The sequence below is a fragment of the Bemisia tabaci genome, chromosome 3 (assembly GCF_918797505.1).
Source record: "Bemisia tabaci chromosome 3, PGI_BMITA_v3".
In the NCBI taxonomy this organism is placed as follows: domain Eukaryota; kingdom Metazoa; phylum Arthropoda; class Insecta; order Hemiptera; family Aleyrodidae; genus Bemisia; species Bemisia tabaci.
The window spans coordinates 8860772-8886683 of NC_092795.1; the positions used below are offsets into that span (position 1 = coordinate 8860772).

General features: G+C 39.4%; 1 protein-coding gene and 1 long non-coding RNA gene across 5 annotated transcripts in view; both read left to right on the forward strand.

Annotated features, from left to right (window-relative positions):
• The window catches only part of LOC109030966 (uncharacterized), a 92538-nt gene extending 79767 nt beyond the window's left edge, over positions 1–12771 (forward strand). For 3 of the 4 annotated variants that reach the window (XR_011899441.1, XR_011899440.1, XR_011899438.1), the window contains 2 exons: positions 4576–4750; positions 9228–12771. This is a non-coding gene — a long non-coding RNA (uncharacterized lncRNA). The remainder of the gene's footprint in view (positions 1–4575; positions 4751–9227) is intronic. The other variant, XR_011899439.1, reaches the window with a different exon arrangement.
• Positions 12772–16378: 3607 nt separating this feature from the next.
• LOC109031006 (uncharacterized) overlaps positions 16379–25912 on the forward strand; it is a 357064-nt gene continuing 347530 nt past the window's right edge. Inside the window, exon 1 of the mRNA XM_072297718.1 lies at positions 16379–18894. The gene's annotated coding sequence lies outside the window, so the exon portion shown is untranslated. The remainder of the gene's footprint in view (positions 18895–25912) is intronic.

A 25912-nucleotide genomic window follows, 5' to 3' on the forward strand; every position in this document is an offset into this window, starting at 1 on the left:
CATTCACCTCATTTCTTTAAGTGAAAGAAAGTGAAGTTGATTTAACATTCTGAGTGTAAAAAGAGTGTGCGAGAACTTATAAAATGCTGAATCACCAGCCACGGCAAATACCCTTACATCTTGCCATTGCTAAAGTAACTGCTGAAGCGAGATATTGAGCATTTTTTACGTTCTTGCACACATTTTTTACATCCAGAATGTCAAATCAACTTCTCTTTTTTTCCGGTGAAGTTAATAAGGAATACCTCAATTACCTCACTATAGCTGCGAAATCCTTTCTGGCGCAAATTGTTTGTATTCGCTGCCACCAAGACTCTTGAAGGATGAGAATTATTGTTAGAGACTTCGATGATTGCATTCGAGGTCGGTAGTACCCTCCACTTCAACCATTCTACCCTTATTTTTGTTCCGCAAGCCGCGAATGGAGAATTTGCACAAACAAATTTTATTGCTTCTCTGAGAGTGCGTTATGAGCTGAGTTCGCAGTATTATTCATAATTTTCTTCTGACATGGGAAATTGTAGAAAAATAGATTTAAAAGTGAGAAAATTTGCCGCTTTGTGAGGTCATCTGGCAGCATTTTCCATTTAAACACATGTATTTTAGCAGATTAGGTTATTTTGTTATATTTTCTCCAATAATTGTCCAATTTAAAAACCAAGGATATCCTCGCACTCAGTTTTCCTTCATTTTAAAGATGAAATTCACAAAATTAAAGACACCTGCAAATTCTCTATTGCCTTCTTAATTAACTCTCCTCCATAATTCTCGTCTGCTTCGACCGATTTAATCCATCACCCTCTCAACGAAGAAAACCCACAATAATAACGGATTTATGTGCTTGAGACTATCGCATTTCTCGGTATTTGCACAACCACTACATTCACGGACTAAGCTCCAAAATAATATGGACAAAAATAATTTTTTGGGGGGAAAAATTGTCGTAAAATTGTCTCTTGGCACTACAAATTGTATTATATTATTTTTGAGAGCAAATTATCTAAAACATCCTGTCGTATTTTCATGACAAGGACAATTGCGCCTGCAGTTATGTTTCGTGTTTTGATGTTTTGAGCTTTATAGATTAGCAAAAAAGAATAAGATCTGTCCAAACGCTTATTGTAAGTTTCTACACCCACTATTCACGGAGAATTTCTCCGGGAGAAATCGCTCATCGAGGGACACTGAGCGTGATGTCATCCACCGCGGTTGTGCATACCATGGTCTCTTCCGCCGGGTTTTTATCAATCAAAGGGACCTTCATTTTGACGAAACCAAGGTGGAAGAAACCATGGTATGCACAACCGCGGTGGATGACGTCAGGAATCGCGATGAATGATATCTTCGTTACTACTGGACGTAGAAACTTGGTGTTTGAACAGATCTTATTATTTTTTGCTACTCTATTAAAGCTTAAACCAGCAAAACCTGATTGTGATCAGTGCGCGACTGACCCATTGCCATTTTCAGGCCTTTGAATTATTCTTAAATAAAAGACAAATCTACAATTTTAGACACGCTGGCGGCGCTCATAGGCCTTTGACATTACACCTCTAAATTAAGGGGCTTGGAGGACAAGACAAGGGGCATAAGTGCAGTTTTCGCTATTTCGAGAAATACGTGTTTGAAGTTTTGCAATTACATGGATCTTTATGGCGGATAGAAAGCTCAAACTGACTTTTTGATGCTTAAAAACTAGAATTTGGGAGCGAATTTTTCACAGGACATGCAGTAAGACTAGTTTTACGTGAAATCATCTATTTCTAAATTTTTTCAAAAACTGTACTTATGCGCCTTGTCCTCCAAGCCCCTCAATTGGACTGCATTTTGCGATTTGGAACTATAAATTCTAGCCCGGTTTTAAAACAACGTATGTGCCATTCGTTTCCCTGTGCACCTAAGTGTTTTTTCAGATGAGCAGAATTTATAGTTCCAAATCGCAAAATGCAGTCCAATTGATCTAGGTACCCGTAATCTACCACCGAAACAAACCAGTTTTTTCTTGAGAGACAGCAGCCTCCACTAAAATAAGCCTTGCAGATTGAACTGCGCAAATATGGCTCCCTATGTACCTCTCTGGGAGCAACATTATTCAACACTCGATTGAAATTACCTAATGCGTTAAGTGTTTCGCGATTTATCGCCGCGGACTAGAAGTGTCGATATGAGACTCCGAAACATGTAAAACAAAGAAAAGAACAGGGAGCGAGCACTCATCAGTGGAAAGTCCGCACAGAACTGTACGTATTTATGCTAAAAAGACCTATATGCATAGGATTTGCGGGTAACATAGTTCCTTTTATCATAAATACGTCCAATTGAGAGATTGTAAAAATAGAGGGGAATCGCACTGACAATGAGACTCTTGAAATCGGCAGATGAATTTCATAATAAGGCACTCGTTCGATAGCTCATGAGATGAATTTTTTGAGAAATTTGCGTTGCCAGATGGCTTATCATAGAAATTTTAATCTTTTAAGTCTCTTTTTTTATGCATTACGTCTTTCTCGACAGAAGATGAAGTAACAGTTGAAGTCCTTCTCAAACTCTTAACAAAAAGTCGATCACAAAATATCTATACTATAATTTCCGAGACCTACATACATACATAAAGTCGCGATTATAGCGCCGCCTCGCGCTCTGCGACGCCCAATCGCCATTGCCCCCTATCCTCCCAGAGATCATCAGGCAATTGGCACCTTCTGATCTCCTCCTCCACCCCTTGTCGCCAACCTTTCACAGGACGTCCACGCCGTCGCCTTCCGGGAGGAACCCAATCGAAGACCTGCTTGGGCAACCGATCATCTGCCATCCTTCGCACATGTCCATACCAGACCAACTGCTTGGACCTGATATCGTGCACGATGTCCTTTTCCACACCCATTATCTCGCGTACCCTTTCATTGCGGATACGCTCTCTTCTCGATATCCCAGCAGACCTTCGCCAAAAGTCCATCTCGGTTGCCCTAAGCATGTCTTCAGTTCTTTTCTTAAGTTGCCAGACCTCACTCCCGTAAGTTACGATACTCTTCACGATGACGTTGTAAATTTTCCTTTTGGTCTCCTTGGAGATACTCTGGTCCCAGAGAACCCCATTTAGCATCGCGATAGCTTTCCTGCCTTGCACATTCCGATCTTTAATGGCCCGATCCAAATTTCCGTCCTTAGTTAACCAAACTCCGAGATATTTATACTCTTCACAGTCCAGGATCTTCCGGCCATCCTCCAGTTCAATGCTTTGCTGATCACCACCGATAACCAACTTCTCCGTCTTAACCACATTTACTTCCATCCCCCACTTTCGGTACACTTCCACTAGCTTCCGCGTCATGTAATTCGCATCCGAGACCTCCTGATTATAAATAATTAGTGACAGAATGATGAATTCTTGGATATTCAAATATTCGACTGCCATGGAGGAAAAATCTTCGTGCATGGACCCGAAGTTAGGATCTTTTGGATCTCTGAAGTTTTTGGGATCGTATTTAGGTTAAGGCGCTGAAGTTCGGGTTAAATATCTGAAGTACTTCGGCACTTTGGTGGTACTTCCAATGAAACTTCAGTTGGGTCAGCCGAACTTCAGATGTTTGACCCGGACTTTGCAAACTGGAACTCGAGTTTTTAAATGCTCGATCTAAAAAATTCAGAGAGCTATACGGCTCGAGCTTTGGGTTTCACGCACGAAGTTTTTTTCTCCGTGTGTATCTCAAATGGGTCATGAAAAATGTGCATTAATAATGTTGTGAGGCAAAAAATTAAAGTTTCGAGGGGAATTTTCTTATTGAAATTACTTGGTAATAAGTTTTTTGAAGTCACCAATATCTATATTGTTTTTAAAAGGAAATGTTATTATTATTATATATCTCTTCATTTACTCATCGTTTCAATTGAGGGAAACAGCTTGATAAGGTTATGGTGGTCAATAGCGGTTCAAAATGGTAGAAAAAGACAATCAGAATATTGCTGCCCCATTTTTTTCTTTCTTATGCAGAATTTCTTTTTCACCTCAAATATCCCCGAGGGAGTATTCTCACGTTTGCAGTCCCTAAAGTTCTACCCCCAGCCCCTAATTTAGCCAGCCCCACGTAACCGTTCTCCGAACCATCAAGCTCGCGTCACATGACCGGGAATCGAATCCGGAACCTCCCGATCATAGGGCAAGGGCTACAGCCACTACACCAGGAGGCCGATAGGAGGAAATTAACTGTGCTAAGGTTGCACAATCAGTTGTTTCGTATTTTGAGGCCACAATGAATGGAGGTATAAAAAATCAACAACTTCAAATAATATGCAAAAATTAATTTTTAAATGAAAAATCTTAAATTAAATTAAAACAAACGAAGACATCTTATAATTTTACAAAAATTAGTCATCAGATTTTAATCTCCATTAAAATAGGTATAAAAATACCTAAATAAATCGTATTACATGTACAAATGAATAAATTCCAATTGGAAGCTCCTTCTATTCTCCAACACCCGTCATTGCACTCTCATCCATCTGCAGCTCATTTTCGTGATCGTTTCTTTTTATGAGGAGTTCAATGAGCCGTTATCTTCCTCTTTAAATTTTCAGGGCTCATCTGCCGTCGGCGTCTTGGCTCCGTGACATTGATCAAGTTAAACGCGCGTGATATCGGCGGCGTAGGCGTTAGAGCGAATGCAGATAAATTGACAGAATGAAGAAGGGAACCCGGCACCATCTCTGGAGTAGAGGAAAGAACAAAATGAAAACCAACGGTCAATCAAGAGTAAGCATACATAATATAATGAACCACAAAGTTCGCAGTTGATCTCAACTGATACAAACTATAATTGGATTACATTTTGCAATAAGGAACCACTATTTCTGGACCATTTTAGAAATAACATATATGCCATTGGTTTCCCTATGCAGATATGTGCTTTCATGAAAGAGCCAGAGATAGTGGTTTTTTATTGCAAAATGCAATTCAATTCTGCCATGCTAAGAAAAAACTCCGTATGAACCTTCAGGCGCTGCCAAATATCCTTTGATAAAACACAAATTTCCTGGTAAACTCATGAATATTTTACTTCCGATTTTTCAAATGATTGTGTTCGCAATTTCACCTAAAAATCCTGAAAATTTCAAAGAAATTCATAACTTGTCTCAAAAATAAACATTTTATCGAAGGAAAATTGGCAACTCTCGGATGTTCATACGGCGTTCTTCTTTAGCACGGTAGAATTGTAAAGAATTATTCTGTTATGTTGTTTTGAAGGCGAGGATGCCGCCGCGCACCGCAGTAAGGAAAAACGCCGTATGAACATTCGAGTTGCCAAATTAGTAAGGAGCGTTATGAATATTTTCCTTGTGAAATTTTCAGATAATGTTGATTTGACCGTGAATGAAATTCTCTGTAAATTGGAGGAAAAATATTGACAGATTTCTTTGGAAATTCTTACTTTATCTAAAGGACATTGGCGACGTCTGAAGGCTCATACGGCGTTTCTCCTCAGCACGGCAAAATGGTGTGTGCAGAAAATGAATTATTATCGAAAAGAGCAAGGAAATTGTAGGCAGGGCCTGGTTTACATTTTCAGCGCCTTATGTTGAACTTTGGTTGGCGCTCTAAAAGAAGACACTCTCGGAGGGGGTGGGGGGACGAACCCCCCTACCCGCTGGAAAAGAAGGATTAGAGGCAGCTGGGAAAATTGTTTAATTCCACCCTTGAAAACAAGATTTGAGCAAAAATTCTATGGCCGGAAAAACCAGATTTTGAAAATAGAAAATCACTGAAGACACGAAGCATTACACTTTTACTACACAAGCACTGACATTTTGAAACGCAGAATGTTGCGCCTGTCTAAGTGATGCGCCCTTAGGCAATAGCCTGTGTAGCCTAATTTCAAATACGGCCCGAACACTTGACGCTTACCTACTCTGACCAGTTCGCCTTCAAAAATTTGACAGCAATTTGAGCGACTTAGGAGTGGTAATAGTTGCTTGTACCAGTTTGAGCATGTTCATTCGGTTCTAACTGGAGGAGGACGTGAGGTAACTTAATTTACAATTCTTCTAGCTTACCCTGACCCGTTTCTTCTTACAAAATTTGATAAGCAATGTTATACCGTTTCGAGAGTTGCAACAATACTCGGATTGGTTTCAGCATTATCATTTTGTCCCAATTGCGGGATCGCATGAAATTACCCTTCTCACAGAATAGTAGTTTAAGATCACTTTGACAAGTTCGCCTTCAAAGCCTTGACAGACAATTTGAGCGTTTTAGGAGCAGCAGTTGTTGCCTGTGCAAAGAGCATGTTCTTCCAGTTCTAGCAGAAGGACATGAAGTTACTTTAATCACACAAAAAATAAGAAAAAAAGGGGGAAAGACCGACTGCAAACACTGTTGAGATACCAGTTGTAACAACATTGATGCCTCGAAAAAAGCTAGATTCGTAAAGTAAAAATTGATAAAAGACATGGAGAATAACTTATTTATACACCGATGCTGACGTTTAGGTATGACATGAATTCTCAATAATTTCTGCCCCTCAGAATATTGCGCCCTTAGGCTAAAACTTATTTCTGAGACGCACATCTCAGGAAAATTATTAGAGTAGGTAGATAAAATTTTAGTCAAAAACATATCAACAAAAAATTGACGTCAAATAGTTTTCGTGTATTTTTAACCAAAATTTAAGTACCAGGTTACCTCAATGTGATGAAGTTCATGCTCTAGCCGCTAATTATTGTTCCAACAAGTTTGGAAATTTTCTAACTCCAGTATTTTTGATATGTGAGGTTTGGATCCAAGGGTACGTACTTGTGATTTGGATATCGATTGAGTGGCACCTAAAAATCAAGGTCAATAAGTCTTCTGTGTTTAAAGTGGTGTCGCCCCTCCATTATTAAGAGCAAGCTGAAAGCAGCACTCCATGATCACTTTCGCTCCTTTTATTACCGTACGGTGTTAGTTTTATTTTAGGGATTTCGAGAACATTCTTGGTCTTATTTTAGAGCAATAAGCCTTAAAAATATACTCACTTGATCTACATTAGTAAAAGTTAATTCCATTTTCGAAAATAATTATCGATCTAATTTTGAATATTAATAATAACTTCCATGAAAATTTTATAAAAATTCTTTTCTCTATATCTAAAAACTTAATATGTATTCTTCAAGTAAGTCGTTTTGCAGCTTGATGGCACGTCGGAATGGGTTATTTTCAGTATAGTCGCAGAAGCGTCTTTTGATCGTTAAAGCTTGGAGGTTATCAAGAAATAGTAAGACCTGTTTAAACGCCAAGTCTCAACGTCCAAAATCGACCGAGATTTTGTGTGATACTGTTACTTATATTATTACATAAACGAATTTCGGATGATACTATACATATCGTCACAACACGTGTTTTTCTGCGGAGCGAGAGAGTTCAAGCATTACTTTGCCCACGTATGCCTAATTAATTTTCATGCGAAAAATTCATCTCTACCGAGCTCACAATCTCAAGTGTTTTGCAGGTAACATTCCATTGTATCTGGGATCCCCACCCCCACCAAGACAAATCCCATAGACTTTCATCCCAAAGTCCTGACTTGAAAGTGTTACTCTATTTATAGATATGTGAATCCTCGATTATCAAGACACGTGTTTCTTTGGTGGCGGATGCAATCTTTTGCCTTTTTGTCCGAAATTAATGCTCCTGGAAAATTCACTCTTGCAGATTTCATGGCATTATCTCTGGCCATAATTTTTCATAAATATTTCATAGAGGTTATTATTAATATTCAAAACTAGATCGATGGTTATTTTCGAAGATTGAATTAAATTTTACTAATGTAGATTGGTGTTTACTTATAACAGATCAGTTCTCTTCATGGGTTGCTCACTCTCGTTGTCATATAAAGATAAAGTTAGCAGCACGCACACTGAAAAAAAACTCAGGCTGAGGAAGCCTTACTTACAGACTGTGTAATACACATATCGTCCACATTCCGGGCTATGAGGTCGAAAGTTTGGGTGTAGCACCCGAAGCAGTTGAGCCACGTCTCCAGCATCCGGAACTTTCGACCTCTGCGACCAGAGAGGATGGTGTGTCTACAAAGCCCGTACGTCTCGGTCCAGTGCATTGGCGGGCTGAATGGAAGCGGTCCAGCCCCCACCCTCCAGAAATGTGCATGGCCCTTTCCAAGAAATGTGAGGTGTTTTGCTATAAATGAGAGCATGAATTATCTTGAAATTGTAATTCGATCAAAATTTCGGTACTAACAGCTTAATCCTGCCCATGAGACAACTCAAATTTACAAGATTGTTCTGGAGGAAATTCAGACCGCTCTCTTAAGGTAGAGAAATCTCCCGAACTCTCCCTTGAAGTTATGGATCTCCCTTTGGTAGAATGTCCTTAGTGCATTCCAAATCCCTTGTGGCAAGTTTCCTCCTAGCTCCCCGCAAAAAGCCTCTACTTCCACTCATGTTGACTCCTTACCTAAAAACGTCCTCTACTAAAGACCCCGTTTTGTAATCAGTAATTACTATTTCTGAAGAATTTACAATGATGTAGTTAAAAGTATTTTGACGCACGGATCCAAACTTTGGCAGCTGAAGAAATATAGGGACACAGGGGATGCTAAGAGCAGCGGAGGTGGATTTCTGGAGGAGGTTGGCAGGAATTTCTGGTAGAGATTGGGCCCTTAATGATAGAGTGCGTCAGATCATGGGAGTTGAAAATGACATCGTTTTTGACGTCATGACCAAACAGCTTTTCTGGTACGGTCATGTCAACAGGATGACAGAAGAGAGGCTGCTAAAGAAGATGCTTAATTTAAGATTCCATTTAACTAGGTTCCTCCTGGAAGGAGATGAAGGGGACGTCCAGTGTAAGTGGTGACAGGAGGTTTCAATGAAATGAGGGAGTGCACAAACTCTTTGACGGGTTGGGAGAGGACCCGGCACTGTGGCGGTTAGACGTCGCGGAGCGCCAGAGAGCGTAGTGAGAGCGACTCTTAAGTATGTAATTATTATCTCTGACCTAACCGATAGATACACCTATCTGCGTATGAAAACTCATACATTGCCTCTGAAACGAGCCAAAAATAGTACATAGTTCCTATTGCAAAATGTATTCCATTTATAGCACATTTCTCAGAACACGTGCCTCTGGGAGCGCATAAAATGTGAAGCATTCCTCTGCCTACTTGTGCCTAATTAATTTCCTTGGAAAATTCATTCGTATCGAGTCGATAATCTCAAGTGTTTACGTTTTACAGGTCAGTTCCCCTCCATCTGGGATACCCACCGTCACCCCATCGACGCGAGAGTCTCTAACCTCAAAGGAGTCCCAACTCGATGGGTCCATGTCGAGATGCAGTCACAAGCGGAGCTCGTGCCAGTTTTAAGCTCTGCCACCCACTCAGAGCGCGGAAAAACAAGGGAATCCACCTCGAGAGCGAGAAGAAACCAAATCCTGGTCAAATTATATAGTTCGAATGCGTTAATCTGGGATCGCTGCAAGCACCGATAACGGCTCTCATCTGACGTTCCGAAAACACTCGAGACGAGAATCGACGCTTGTCATAGCCGAGACCGGGTATCACCTGACTGCGAGAGAAGGATCCACCGTAATATCTTCATCCACTTCAGAATTGGCTCCGACCGGTTTTTTTTCTGACGATTTGTATTTTTGTTCTCGCCAAGTTCATAAGATTGAACGAAATTCTAAAAGGAACTGAAGACGGATAGGAAAGATGTGATGTGCTCGTTTTTAAGTTTTATGAGAAACAATGTATAAAAGTGGGCGCAATGAGTCAGTTGCGCTGGTCACAAAATCGTGAATTTGATGCTTGATTCTTGTAGATCAGCTAAAATTAATAGGATCCGTCCAAATAGCAACTTTCTGCGTTGAATATTACCGAGATATCGCGCTTTGAAAAATTCGGTTCAAGATGTCATCCACTGCGGTAGTGACACCCTTGGTTTCTTCCACCTTGCTTTTATCAAGCAGTGAGACGCACATCTGCACTGGTTACTCAACGTGTTGCTCGGATGAAAGCAAGGTGGATGATACCAAGGGTGTCACTACAGCGGTGAATGACGTCAAAAACTCGACTTCAAAGAGCAACATCTTGATTAATATTGAATGCTGAAAGCTGCTGTTTGAACATATCTCACAATTTTCAGCTAATCTCCAAGATTCAAGAATCAAAACACGATGCTGTGACCAGCGCAACAGACCCATTCCTTTTGGGAAAATGGAAAGATGGGATTTGACATTAAATTTAAAGGAATTATGCGCCAAAACATGCTAACTCATGAGCCGTGACCATGTTACAACAGCGTTGTGTACAGGGCTCATGAGTTGAATGACGTCAACTTGAATCTCCTCGTCCCCGTCGTCGCGGCTGAAGTCACTGCATGGCGCTTTATAATTCCCATTTATTCTTGCAGCCGTTGAATAATGAGCACACTCCTTCTTTTCCACCCTTTTCTGGTTCTTTTTAGCATAAATACTCCCAATTTTGATTTGGATATCACGGATGAACTGAGGAGGAAGGAGCCATAGTCCTTTCACAGGAGAAATAGCGCCACGTGGAATCTAGTTTTGATTATAACCTGTATTTAGGCTTCAGAAATGCCACAAACGAAGCGTATTTTTGCGTTTGATGGGATGGATTGTCTGAATACAATCCAGTGAATCGGTATTTTCTCGTAAGCCCAACCTTCATTTTTGAGGCTCATCAAAACGGATGGTTAAATTTCTACTCATCGGGGTCATCGGAATCGGGGGTTATCACACTAATATTTGATTATAAATTGGACTCCTTTTTGCAATTGGGAACTACAATTTGTGGTTCGTCCGTAAAAACACCTACAGGGAAATTATTAATACATACGTTGTTCATAAACTGAGCCAAAATTTACAGTTCCGGTAACAAAATGTAGTCAAATTGCAAGTTATGAGGTCGGCAATATTAGAAATATAAGATTCTAGACTCTTCGGAAGATACCTACCATGAAAAGGACGTATTTACACAAGGAGAAACCATGTGAAAATGAATAAAATTGGCAGAAACCATGTTGAATATGTGTACCAATTCTGTGTACTTACAAAGTTCCTTCTAAATTATTGAGCGAATTTCATCATTATAACTTAGGAATGTGAACATCTGGACAAATTACTGCATGCAATTATTCCTGCCCTTAAGCCGTCCAAATTGCCTACACAAATCTTGAAGGCGAACTGATTAGAATGAAAACAGAATGGCACAGAGGAGTGATAGTAATGAGCAAATTCTAGGATTAAAACGAAAGAGCGTGGACAAATCATTGCATGCAACTATCACTACTGCTCATGAGCCGCTCACGATGCTTACTCAACTTTTGAAGGCGAACTGATCAGAATGAAAACGGAACACAGCAAAGAAGAGCACCAGTAATTTATTGTCACATAGTTCTCTTAAGCATAAAACCGTCTTGAAATAGTGGTTATATGTTGCTATAATGACCCAATTTCCCTCCAATAAAATGCCAAACCATGTCCAATTCGTTGTTCCTCTTACGTTAGGGCTAATCTCAATTTTCACGTAAGCCCTGTTCTCCGTATAACTTAATGCTTTCCGAGGCTCATAGGGAGACAGAGATGCGCCTTTGTGTCAGAAGTGCGATGAATTTTGAGCAATGAGCGAATCAATTTTCATCAAGGACTCTTTAGAATATGAGGTATCTTAAACAAGAAGGTCCCTAGAGCCCCAAGAGTCTTCTTGCACCTACCTACCTCCTACCTCCTCAGTTTTAAAAAAGACCTTGAGCGTTAGGATCTTTTTTCTTCTCTGTAAAGTTGGCACAAGGCGTCGGCTCGTCACATCAAATCGGCCACCATGGAGCAAAAATAATCTTTGCTTTTACAATGATCAAAGTGGATTTAGGTCCCATAAACTTCTCTGGTCGTATTTTGTATTTATATATTGTTACTTTTGTGGTAAAAATGATTTCGGTCCCAGTAGTGATGTGATATTGTTAATGGAACCGAAATCAAACCGAATCAACGATTCTTATTTCTCTGTACGTGGCCGAGTCATAGGTAAATAGCAGGAGACAAAGGTGTGACTCTGTGACTCCTCTTCAAAAATACAAACCGTACAAATCCTAACAAGAAATAAATACTAAAAATGTGATACGAATTGGACGTATTTCTACCAAACAGACCTATGTGCAGGTGAGAAATATGGGGTGTGCTCGTTAGTTCTCTTTGCGTAAGAGTGAATGAGAATAATAAAGCGCCAGTGACGTCAGCGGCAACGAACGAGCTCCGGAACGACGGGAGGGTCGTTGGCGGGACTCTTTAACTCATGAGCCCTGTCCACAAGGCTCTCTTGCCATGCCTGCGGCTCATGAGTTCCGCATTCAGTTGGCACATAGGTCTGTTTGATAGAATGTAAAATCCCGCTTTTCCAATCCTTCAAAAGGAATCACGCCCACTTTTACATTGCTTCTTATGCAGCTTTCCAGAGCACATCCCATATTTCTCACCTCCACATAGGTCTGTTTGGTAGAAATACGTCCAATTGTATGTAACAAGGTGGTAAAATAATGCTGGGTCTAAACTTTGGATCAATTTTTAACTGTATTGAAATTTTCGGCATCTTCAGGCCTTGCGGTCCCCTCAAAGTGGTGTGGACCCAGCACTGTTTTACCAGCTTGTCAAATCCTGACCTTAATTATATTTTTTCTTAAACTTATGTTAATTCCAAATATTTATAATACCATCTCATGCGATCAAAAAATACAAGTCTATTGTAGAAGTTCACTTTCAAACATCTCGCTGTGTGAATCATTTTTTAGAGGAAACTTTGCTTCGAACTAGTGTAATCAACCCCTGCATAAGACACATTTTATCAATATGCTTTGACTGCTCTGCATAAGCAAGATCAGATTCATCTAAAACAGTTGCAACATTATGGTTGGTCGATACATGTATTATTTAAAGGCGCCTTAACACTGCATATAGTTGTTCATATTCACACTTGAAAAAAAATATCATTAAAAGTGTAAACACAAAAAAAAAAAAAAAAAAAAAAAAAAAAAAAAACAGGAAAAAATAAATTAGATTTGGAGAGTAAGTTGCTTTAAAAAAATGAGAAATACGATGAAAAAATTCCGAAATAATGCCGAGATAAAAATAAAACAAAATGAAAGCCCAGCCCGACAACACAGTGGTAAAGATAGCAGACAGCATGACGCCGGCAAATGGCGCACCTATCTTTTCAACACTCTCGCTCCTCGATACGAAAAATCGATATTACAGCCTAGAACGTGTAAAAAATCGTCGGACTCAATCGATTGTGGGGCACTAACATTCCACCGCTAATTACTGAACAAATAGCGATGCTCTTTTTCTTGGAATGGGGTCGGGGAGCAATGTTGGATCCTCGGATATAGGCGGTCATATGCATGGTTTCCGTGCCCCGGTAATGGTTCCCTAATTTGTTTTTTATCTGAGACGGGTAAACATTCAAGACGCTCGATTTCACCCATTTTACTCACTTGTGAGTTGTGACAATGTAGTAGGAGTGCGCTTGTCATTTAGGCTTAAATGGAAATTAGGGGCCCAGCTTATCTCAGGTTGTCTGTGCTCTCTGAAGTGAGGTAGAAAGCAAATTCTAAGTGCAATAATGAGGATGAATAAGGCTAATACGAAATCCGGGAATATCTTAGCTTCAAGGTGAAGCTACTTTCATGCTTTGGTGAAAAGTTACTTGATGTGAGCTAAAAATGCAAAAATTAAAACACCAAAAAAGTGAGTATAACAAACCTTAAATGAACCGAGTTTTTCAGAGGGGAATTAACCTACATTTTCGAAAAAATTGAGTTAAGAATGTTTTTCAGTTCCGCCACTGCGCCGGGTTGATTGCACTACGTTTGGCGCAATGCGTGAAGTATTCCTGCAGTCTTGTAGGCGCTACGCGTTTCACGCCAACTGCTCCTGACCGGCGCACTGTGTTTGACACAATGGTTGAAGTATTCATGCAGTCTTGTAGGCGCTAATATGTGTTACATGTCGACTGCAGTGCCGAGGGCTTGTCTTTTTCATCTCAAGTCCTCGTCATCATTTCTCTCTGCGCTGAGCTCCAGGCCAAAATTGCGTGTTTAGTTCCTCTCTTAACTCGACTAATTAAAGATGATGTCTCATTTATCACCGAAAAACGATACAATTAGAAATTGCTATACTCTCAGGAAAAAGAGATTTTGCCCCCTTTTCTCATTGATAATTTTTTTTCGATTTTTTTATACCTACATATAAAAAAATTGCAAAATGCCGCCATGGGCCGTGGTCCATGTGGCAGCCCCCTCGATCCAGCCCTGGGGTTGGTTCCTTCCTGATGAAGTCGGTCCAAATATGGTGAAAACACAGCCAAGTTCCAGGTCAGCTACATGCCCATTCTCAACTAGGCTAATACAAAATTAGTTGTAAAGTATCAAAAGTATAAAAGTATAAAAATCAAAGGTAATTACAACAACAACAAGAATAAAATAATTTAAATAAAATATATTTAATATTTATTTACATTAAAGGTAAGACAGAAAAAGAAGATTATTTTCTTTAATTTCACATTTCTGGACCTTTCTATAGAAATGACAATAAAATACACTTTTTTACGATTGGAATATGTTTTTAAAAATTGGAGTATCACGTAGAGAGAAATGACTTCGCCTTCTCCAGCATTCGGTCCTGTGTGATTGAGGCTTCGTTGATCCATGCCTCGAACGTCTATCAAGTTCTATTCTTGAGTAACACTTGAAATTAAATTAGTAGTAGCGATTACATTGTTGCCACGTTCAATGAAGCGTAGTCAAAATTAAGGCAGCATTTCTAGTTCGGTTCGAATGAAAAGGCAACGACGAAGTTCAATACACTGCAACGAGAAAAAGAGAGGTATTGATGATGATTTTTAGAGGGGAGGTCCTCAAAATTGTGTAGCTTTCTGTTAGATCCACCTCCAATAGCTATATATTATTGATCGACCACCATCATATTTTTTCTATTTTCAACCTAAATTACATTATTCAGGCTGGAAGTACAAGTATTTTGTAGCGAAATTGTAGTTCTTCAATACGTATCTGAATGGACAAGGAGAAAGCTAATTTCGTGCCGAAAAACTAAAAACCGATTCAGAGGTGTCATCATTGACAAATTTCTTACGTTAGTCTTTATCACCTCTTAGCTTATTTGACTTACTCTTTGACTCAGGTTTTTTTATGTCAGGAATTTGAATTCAGAGAGTATACCCGTAATTTAAAGTAAAAATACTTAAGTCTGATCGGGACGTATTAATTCTTAAAGGAATTATGGAGCAATAATTAAATAAAAAGGAGTGTATAGGATTTGTGTGCTTTTAATCCCTTTCAGAATAAGAACGTCCATTTTGGACTGTTTATCATGTTTGAGGTAAAATTTTGACGAGAGAACTTTTACTGGTGGTTTATAAGTGCCCATGTATTGTGATCTAGGACTTTTTAATAAGCAGACTAATGGCAGTTTCTCTCTAAGAATTTAGAGGCAGCATAATTAATACAAATTGGGGTACGGTGTGATTACGCACATTGATACTTCCCTTGAATATTTGGGGCAGGCCAAAAATCTGTCCTGGAAAAACTGGCTTATTTCCTCCGCAGGAACTTTTGAGAAGTTTGTGTTCACTCTGAAAAAGTATCACAAAGCATCACAAGCGCCATGTGACGTTTCAAAATTTCCGCCGCCATTTTATTTTATAAAGAGAAATTGTCGGTTGAATCTACAGTAGACTCTGGATTATCCGGATTAATTGGTGCCGGGCCCGATCCGGATGATAATAGTAAACACAAACACCACCAACCAACACCACAGTATTCTTTTTTGTATACATCATGTACATACCAACACGATTTAAAAGGTTAACGCCAAACTGAACGACTCAATGGTGATTGTGAATGGTAGCCGACAACGATAAATTACAATACAACGATTAAAGCGCGCAATGCGTGAAGTATTCATGCAGTCTTGTAGCCGCTAATGTGCGTTTAAGGCTAACTAACCGACTGGACTGCGTTTGGCGTAATGCGAGAAGTATTTATGCAATCTGGTAGGCGCTAATGTGCTCCACGCCGACCTCCCTGTTTGGCGCAATGCATGAAGTATTCCGTCAGCCTTGCAGGCGTCAATATGCCTTGCGACCGCTTCTCCGCGGATCCGCTCACTTATCGGAATGCGTTCGTAGTTACATGGTTGCAAAATCGATCCGGATAATCCAGAGTCCGGATAATACGAAGCCGGATAATCCAGAGTATACTGTATTTGAAAATTTCACTGAATTTTATCGGCAGCACAAAGAAAATTCAGTAAAATTTTTGGACAACTTCGTTGAACAATTTCTCTGTAAAAAAATTAAATGGCGGCGGAAATTTCGAAACGGCGCGTGGCGTTTGTGATATACTTTGGCCGCAAGGTGACGACATGAGAGTCGCTTTGACAGCGTGCTCTCTGGCGCTCTGCGACGCCTAGCCGCCTCAGTGCCCGGTCCTCCCATAACTCGTCAAGGAGTTGGCACTCCCTCATTTCCTCTAAAACCCCCAGCAACCACGCTTTCACTGAGCGTCCCCTTCGTCTCCTATCGGGAGGAACTCAATCAAGCATCTTCTTAGGCAGTAAGTTAATTTCTATTGATGCCGGTGGCAACGCGGGTAAGATGGAAAACAATTGAGAACAAGAAGCTTTCAAGTGGGCAAGCAGCGGGCTCCCATGACACTCGATCGGATCCCATCTCGGCACAAAAAAATAGCCGAGAAAACCCGCCTCGAAAACATCTTAATCTGGCGAAAGTATTTGCCGAGCCGAGAGTCACCTCCTCTCAAATGAGCCAAGATAATGCCCAAGATAACGCATTCAGCCCGCGCCCGTACCATTTTCAGGGTCCCCCCGTTCCCGAGGAGTCAGTCACAGAGCCTCCTTCAGCTAAGCTCCGCAGTTCGAGATATTCGATACATCGAAGTTCGGGATAGTGTCGGGCTCTGTGCGTGTCGCAAAAAACGCGTGGCCGCAAAATCGACCGATTTCTAGCTAAACCTGTGTTGAAATGTCGCTGCTAAAAAAATTTCAGTGGATCTATTAAGTATCGCATGATGTTCCTCCCAGAAAGAAAGTCTAGCGCTAACTGAGCTGAAATAATTTGAGCCTCCTTTAGGTAATCAAGTTCCGCAGTTTGGATGTACCGAAGTTCGGGATAGTGCCTGACCGTGTTGCAAAAAAAAGAAAGGAAGAAAAAGAAATAAATATTGTGTGAAAGTGTTTACTTTTAAAGAAATCCTTCAAAAGCATGTCGTTGCCTTAGAGCGTAAGCGTATTTTTCAATGGGTTCGTCACCTTCCGCGTGAATATCCTCCAGCACAAATCCGTAGCTACGGAATAAACTTAAGCGCTTACTGAGCTTAAACTATTTTTGATTCGACTATATTTCCCTACCTGTTAAATTTGCCCGAGGAATTCAGGTTTTAACGAGGACAGTTTCCAATTTTCAGACGCGGGTGCGTTAAGATCAAATACTTTTTCGCGCCTCTCTTAAGATCTTAAGAGAGAAGCTAATTTGCATTTAAAACATTAATTGCCTTAATTTACTAAAGTTCGCGCCTGCATAAACTCATAATATCAGAATTGCGGGATAGTGTCGGGCCCAGTGCGTGTTGCGAAAAGAACCTCTGTTTCCGTGATCGTCCGCTTTTACAGAAATCCGTCGTCGAAATCTTGCTGCTACAGAGCATCGGCGAATTTTTAATTAATTGACTATTAATCGCATAAAATTCCCCTCTAAAAGGAAATTGCAATATTAAATTGACGCTCACAGAGCTAAAATATTTTCGATTCTACTTGTTTTCGATCGGTGCCCTCGCTGTCACATAAGCTTCGGAAGTTCCGGTCTCTCACTAAGATGAGCTAAGTAAGATGATGAAACGCACACTTTCGAAACTTCATCGGCAGAACTAAAAGTTCGAGCTTTATGAAGCCTTTAATCTATAAAAAGGACAAAAGTTCATGAGTGCGCTGCGTTATATGAAACCTAAGTCCCACACTTCGTGACTTCAGATGTGCTTTCTTGAAGTTGGTGTCTAATAAGTAGAATATAAATTTGGTACATTCAAATCTGTGCATCGTTGATTCATAGTAAATACGCATATATTACGTAAAAACTAATAAGAATAAAACCATCCGGGCCAACTGTTCGTTATCCATCTATAAAAACTGTAAATAACTTTGTAGATGTGTAAATGACGTGATATGTGATTAAAAAGACGAGAAAAGTTAAATTAATAAAACAATAGTTATTGCCACTTATCATCAATACCCAAATTTTATTTGAAATTCCAGCCTTTTTTTCAACGATACCTTAACATCATAATTTTTATCACAGACCACCCATTGTCTACAAAATCTTTCCTCCAGTGACCTGTATTCAGGACATTCTTGGTCTGGTGCAAAATTATTGTTATCAATCATTGAGGTTGAAAAAATTAAGGCTGAAATTAGTGGTAACCCCACTTTTATCCGTGGTTTGAACTTTGGGTGGATATTGAATTCATCAATTGTGAAATTCATCTCCGAGGTTTTGCGAGTGTTGTCAGTTGAAGTTTTTGCAGAGGAGTTCATTTTCACGGGGGTCTTCTTTCAAAAAGAAATTCTACCAGAGCGTGAGCGTGGTGTAATCAATGAGCAAATAATTATATATGTAGATATAAATTTTAAAGATAAATATAATATATACAAGTCACATAACAAATAATTGAGTCTATTTCATTTTCATATTAGGTAATACGATTATTAGTGCGAAATATCTCTGCGATTAGTTGTATTTTGTGACGTTTCCGTGAAGTGATTGGAATATTAGAGACCCAAACTGGAAGAAACAGCAGGTAAGACATATTGATACATTTTCAAATATCATATTGATTCGGGCTAACTGTTCCTCTTTTTATCATGATTCATGAGCTTTTTACAGATACGTTGGGTAGCCCTGGTGGCGAAAATTGTGCGGACCATTTTTTTAAAAAAAAGTTATTAGAGGTTTTTCAATCCATTTGAGGATTCTGCAACCTTGAATGAGCATCGGGTTAGGGTTAGTACACATCAATGCTCCAGGCTTTCAGATTTTCAGGGATTAAGACCGAGTGGGGTCTGTTTCTGCAGATCCACTCGTCAGTTCCATGAAAAGTCGCCACCACCGGGATTCGAACCCAGGAACTTTATAGGTCTACAGTCAGACGCGCTGACCGCTAGGCCAACCTGGCCGGCTAAATTTTGAACTTTTCCTAGCGAAAGAATGGAGGAACAGCATTTTTCTAAATTTCGGCATGAATCACTGACGGTGCACTTGCGTAGCAAGGATCAAAATTCTGTTCTCTAATGTGTTATTCTATCGCACGACGGTAAACAGTCGAAGAATACTGTGTATAAATTAGGTTTGGTATCGTCTTGAAATACGAATAGAACTCGCACTTTGCCACAATTATTATTAAAGCACTCATAATTAGTATATTGATGAAAATATTAAAGATTTGACGTTCTACTTTTGTATTGTATTTTGGAATCAGCTATGCTAAAAATAACAAATATTCTTTTATTTTTTCCCTCCTTCTCAATTTTTTCAATTCGCAATATCTCAAGTTTACCTACACTAACTTTTTTATGCTAGCTTCTAAGAAAACATGGAAACATTGGAACCTATCTCTTAATCAAATTTACATTAGCAAAATTCAATTATTTTTCTAAAATATCACGCTATTCTCAAATCGTTGTGTTTTTCAAGACTTGACCCCTTAACTGGGAAGGGTAAGAATTTAACTTTCCTGAGACACGTTTTTTTATCAAAATGTTGAGTCGATAATGTAGGACGAATAAGAGAACGCATACGAAACTTCTAAAATTCCCTCATATTTAGCAATAATTAATCGCATGTGGTTTACATGGGAATCAGCTAATTTTAATTTCATTCTAGCAAAAAAATCAATACCCACGTAGATCGTCCTTGGTGCTTAATCTGATTCTTATTTTTTATAAATGTAGTCCATTGTAAATTGAGAACATCGTCGAATATACTTTCGTTTGATATCTTTAATCCGAGGTTAACATGTCAAGTTCCGATAAACTAACCTCGGCGAGCATTGGTTCTAAAATGAGAAATTTCCACCATTTGGGGATTTTCTTCCATTATCTCTACCAGTTTGATAAAGTTTGAGGTTCTGACGAGTGGATCTGCAGAAACAGATTCCACTCGGCCTTAATCCCTGAAAATTTGAAAGCCTGGAGCATGGATGTGCCTAAATCCCATGATGTCTAAGGACAATAAATACTGTCTATCGATGGCTGTAGGTTCCAACGGAATATAAGCCACTAAACCAGCAGAAAAAAAAAAAAAAAAAAAAAAAAAAAAAGTTTGAGGTTCAATTTAGTCCAGAACAAAGCCCTCTTGAGATGATGAAATGTACCCGTGTCTTAATGCAGCTGCCTCAGAACATTTCTTATCTCTTGCAAAAATAAACTCTGTAAAAAGTGATCCTTGATAATATTCGCAGTAACATTGTCAGTATCAAAGCTACTAAGAGGTATTGAAAAATATCTTCGGTGCTCGTTCATGATGTCTCACATCCGGTTTTGTATGTATTTTTATGAGGAGACACTTAAAGCGCGTTACCTAACATACAGACATGGAATATTGTATAGAAAAATGCAGATTCCAAATGATTATAATGAGCTCTTCGTGATTCATCTTGAATGTGCTTTAACAAGGAATATAATACTCTAAAAAGCGTCTTACGTCGAACTCGAGAAATACGCAGTTCAAAAAGCGCGCAACTTTTCCGAAAATTTAAAACACCTCGGTTTCGCGCCGAACCGAAAATTGTCATCCGGCACCAATCAGAGGCGACCTCGGGTTTCTGCAACTGCCGCCAAATTTCTTTCTACTCCTCCTATATGAAATCAATAGCAAAGTCGAAACTGTGTCTTCTTAATCAAAGAATAGAGTATCATTCATGTTGTTTTGAGTTAATAAGTGACGATTCCACATTTAAATACTTTTTATTTTAACAAACATGAGTGGAAAACGGGAGAAGATAGTGATTTGACTGCTGTCGTACATAATATCCATCATTTACCCGCCATTCCGACACGTTTGAAATTCCTTAGAGTCTTTAAAATTTTTAAAAGAAGGGCTTTTACGGGATTTTAGCTCCCAAAATACGCAATAAATCACCTCATGATCTACTCACCTTGTTTCCAAAATATTATATGTAAAACACAAAGTTTAGGGACCCATTCGTCGTTTTTCCGGACTAAGTAACATAACTCCATTCCAAGGTTGCCAAGTCGAATAAAACAATTCAAGTTTTTGCAAGAATGTATCTGGGCACTTTTCGTCTAAAAATTATTCAATTTTTGCAAGAGATAAGGAAAAGTCAGGAAAATTTTTAGTTGAAAACGCCCAAGATTCTCCTGGCAAAAATGAGGGGAAATTCGGCAGCATCGAAATGTAGATACGTTCTTTTGTGAGGGATACAACGCATTGAGGGTTATTTCTCCGTTTACAAATCTGCGGTACGTGCCACTTAATTATTGCCCCCGGCAGGGGAACTATGACCATTGAGGTGAGAAAATTGGACGTACTTGTATTTATGCTAAAAGGAGCTATGACACACGCAAATCCTATGCACATAGTTCCTTTTCGCGTAGAAACTTCCGATTAATCGCACGAGATTGATAGCGCGATGAGGATCTGGGAGCTACCGATGACGTCTGTGAGAGCTATCTAATGTGGGCGTGCTACCAACAAAACAGACTCGAGCCACTTCAGAGAAGAGTATTTTGATAGCGTATGCAAATAAATCACTTTTTGAATTCTCCGAGGGCTTTGAGTTCGTTGTGCAGCGCGCGTGCCACTGTTCAATGGGCTTCACCAAATTTCAAGGGCTTGCAGTTAATTGACCGCCTTTCGTCAACTTGACACTACAAGGACCAGACCGTTGTAAAACTGGACATACTCATGCTGAAAGGAACTATGTCATACGCAAACCTTATGCACATAGTTCCTTTCAGCGTAAATACATCCGCCTCGTTACACGTGGACGTATCATATGAAAGGAACAAAAGACAGGTGGGGACGGGTTGTGTTCGTTTAAGCTGCATGCGAAATAATGTAAATATGGGCGCGATCCCACTTTGAAAAATGGAAAAGTGAGATTTTACATCAAATCAAAAGGAACTAAGCGACAACTGTATGCTATCCCATGAGCCGTGGGCATGTGAAAAAAGCGTTGTGGACAGGGCTCATTAGTTAATGCGGCGTCCGTCGTTGAGGTCGTCGAGCCAGGTCGTCGCTGCTGACGTCACTGGCGCTTTATGATTTTCATTCATTCTTACGGCCCTCAACTAACGAGCATACCCTTTCTTTCCCACCCGTCTCTGGTTCCTTTCAGCATAAATACGCCCATGCATGTTGTGAGAAAATTTCAAATTAGCGAGGTATGTCGTCGATTATTTCATCGTGTTTGAACACAACCGAATTACAGTAAACTTGATAGGTCTGTTTCTGTTCCACACAAAAGATTCAGCCAACTGAACGGACATTTCATAGGTATTTTTAGGACATTTTTGATTAAAACATGTATTCTTCTTTATATATTAAAGACATAAGGCGCCTAGGGATTGGGCCGTAAAGCGGCTCGGGCCCTCTAATCTGTAAATAGTCTTAAAATAATCGATATAATGTATAAAGGTAAAAAAATGAAAAAGCATAGTTCCTAAAACCCTATCCGTTGTATTAATGTATGTAGGTAAAACAATGAAAGACCATATTTCTTATATAAGCCCTCATTCGGCGTACGGTGGTCAGAACGAATAATGAGATGGCTACGTTTCTTTACTCCACGTGTCAAGGATCTCATGATGAGTTCTATTTTATTTTACAGACACTCATGATGATTTAAAGTAAAATTGATGACGACATCTTGTCTTAAATACTAATTGAAGTGATGAATATAACCTTCACACCAATCCCAAACTTTCTCTCACCACCCACTCAAGTTGTTTACGCGGTGACATTGACTGTAGGATTATCGATAGTAGAATTCGGCAAATAGCTGATTAATATGCGATATTTTTGGTGCTTAGCGAATATAACGAGTCAAATAACGTGATGTCTTTGTAGTCGAGAGGTCTTGAGTTCGAATCTCGAGCGGGTTTTAGTTTTGTAGCTACCATATCTTTACGGCCTAAAGAGGCTTTATCATGGTTCATATCACATGAAGGGTCCTCTATTACTCTGAAGTGTCAGGAAGGAATTTTCCATGATTTTGACGGTTCTATGAGAACGGATTTGTGTAAAAAGTTAGTCTGAAGTAGAAACCGAACTTAATTTTGTTCCAAATTTGTAATTAGGCTCAAATAGAGAAGCATTGTAGAGTTTCTTCACACTGGAAAGGAAAAGTCTGCTACATAACTTGTTCACATTTGCAAATCTCAAAAACGAGGGAAAGTACCTATCTTGATTTAATGAGGGGTCGAAGAACCATGGTGACTTTGGCTCTTATTCTGCCAGAATTAAGAGAATTCTAGTTGATTGAGCATGCGGTTACCATGACGATCGACCCCCAATATAGACTGAGCTGCGATTTCCAATCAGACTGCGAACGATCTATTTTCCACCCTTCCAAGGTCTCGAGCGAGCGGTTAGACGGGCTCCATTATCTGTCTACGCGAATTACTTGAAAAATTAGTCATTTTATCACTACCCCTATTACCTCTGCACTAGATATCTGGCAAACCTCTCGATCAAACTTAACGTCAATTTTTTCATGAATCTGAAACGATAGCCTGAATACGGACCCATAGAAAGTATGAAATATCAGTATCATCACATATACAAGCAGTGATGAGAGAATATATCGCTGGCCGAGGTGCGAAACGTATTCCGCTCATTTTTTTCCCCCCCTAATAAGTTAACTTAATATCTTAAAAGTACAGAATATTCTGCTAATCGAGGAGAAAAATCAAGGAAATTTTTAAAAGTTGACGCTGACTAGTTTTCAAAAGAAATAATGAAGTATAAAAGGAAATCTGCAACGTTGCAAATACAGAAACGTGGTTTCGCACATCGGCTATCGATATACGGAAAAGTCAAAGCCTGGAGCTCTTGGGCCCAAGGGGCACCCAATCTTCTCACAGGGAAAACACCGGCAAAATGTCGCTGCCAACCTTAACATTTAAATGTCAAACCAAGATGGCCAAAAATGTTTACGAATGAATACCCACCCACAAAACTGCATACATCAATGCGAAAAACAAAATCAAATACGTGTCTGAATATTTCTTCATTATTCATTGATACCCCTTAAGCAGCTGCCTCTGCTTTAAGCCGCCAGCACTACCTGTTTGAGAATTGAAAGTGAAGTGGTTAGAATGAGAGTAAAAATAGATAGTCACTGATACAATGTTCGATGCGAGTGAACGCCGTCACATTGTTGCGAGCAACTATTACTGCTCCTAAGCCGCTCACATTGCCTACTTCGGTATTGAAGGCGAACTGGTACGGTTGAGTGTGCAAATATGATCTGTTGATCATAGTCCACTATTGCAATGAAAGTGGTTGGTTATATGCTGTGCGTTCAAGATTTCCGTGTTTATCTAATTCCTCCAGTAATACTTAAGGATCACCATACATGATGTTTGATTCTTAACTTGAATCCAAAATTCCTCACTGACATGACTATTCACAGGAATGAGAGTGTCTTTGCTGGCGATTTTGTTTCATTTTTTTTTCAGGCATCGATTTGAAAGGATAAAACATCTTAACGATAGAAAGTTTTACGGTTAGGGGTAAAAAGGCATCCGGCAAAGTCATCTTGGCGGTAAATAGTTTTATGATTAGCGGTAGAAAAGTTATCCCGGAAAGTTACCATGGTGGTGCTAAGAATACTTTCTGGTTATCTAATATAGGATTATCCAATGCTGAGGAAAGTACAACTGACCAATTAGTGCCCAGGTTCCTTTCATATATCAGTTTAAGTACACAAACGATAACCGAGATATCTGAAATAAAGCATAGAAAAGCCCGCGATATTTCTTAGAACTAAGTTCAAATGTGGATTACGCACAAGCTTTTCCACTTAAGCCGATCGAAGGTCGCAAAATTCCAGCCGACCAATTTGCAAGAGGTAATAAAATCTGTGAGGAGCGTAGGTGGGAGGTAACTGCGAAACTGTAACAGCTGTCGCCAACCCATCCCCTTTCTCCGAGAGATGGGAAGGGGGTTAACCCGGAAAGCTTAGCCAGGAGAACAGCTGTTTCGCGAGGAGGCACCCGCCCCCTCTAAAACTTCCAGAATAACTTCATTTCGAGATACTGGCTAAATTGGCGAGCTAAACCGTCACGATGTCACTGGAGGAACTGGAGATTTCCATGAAGTTTCGATGAGGGGTTGATTTTTGTCTTATTTAAATTTTACAGATTCAGTATTTGAGCTTCGATTTTTATGTGGAAGGGATTTCGGTGTTGTCAATCCCACCGCTCAATATAACTTTCTTTTAGCGGTGAAAAAAAAAAAAAATTGTTAACACTGCAAGGATCCTTGTCATTTTGGACTGGTTTCATCGAAATCAGTCTGACTGCATTTCAAGTTATCTAATTTTAAATTGCCTGATGTTTTTTTTTCCTTCTTTTTTAACAAGGAACTAAATTGCGTAAAGCTTTTAAACTATCTATGAATTTTTATTTTAGATTTATGGTATAATTATAATTACCATAATCTTATAGTGACACCAAAGTCCCAATGGAATCGTTTTATGGTCACTTGAAATTTTCTTTGTGAGGAGCATAACTTGCATTTTGATTTCATAATTTGCATTTTGATTGTATAATTTGCATTTTGATTGTATATTT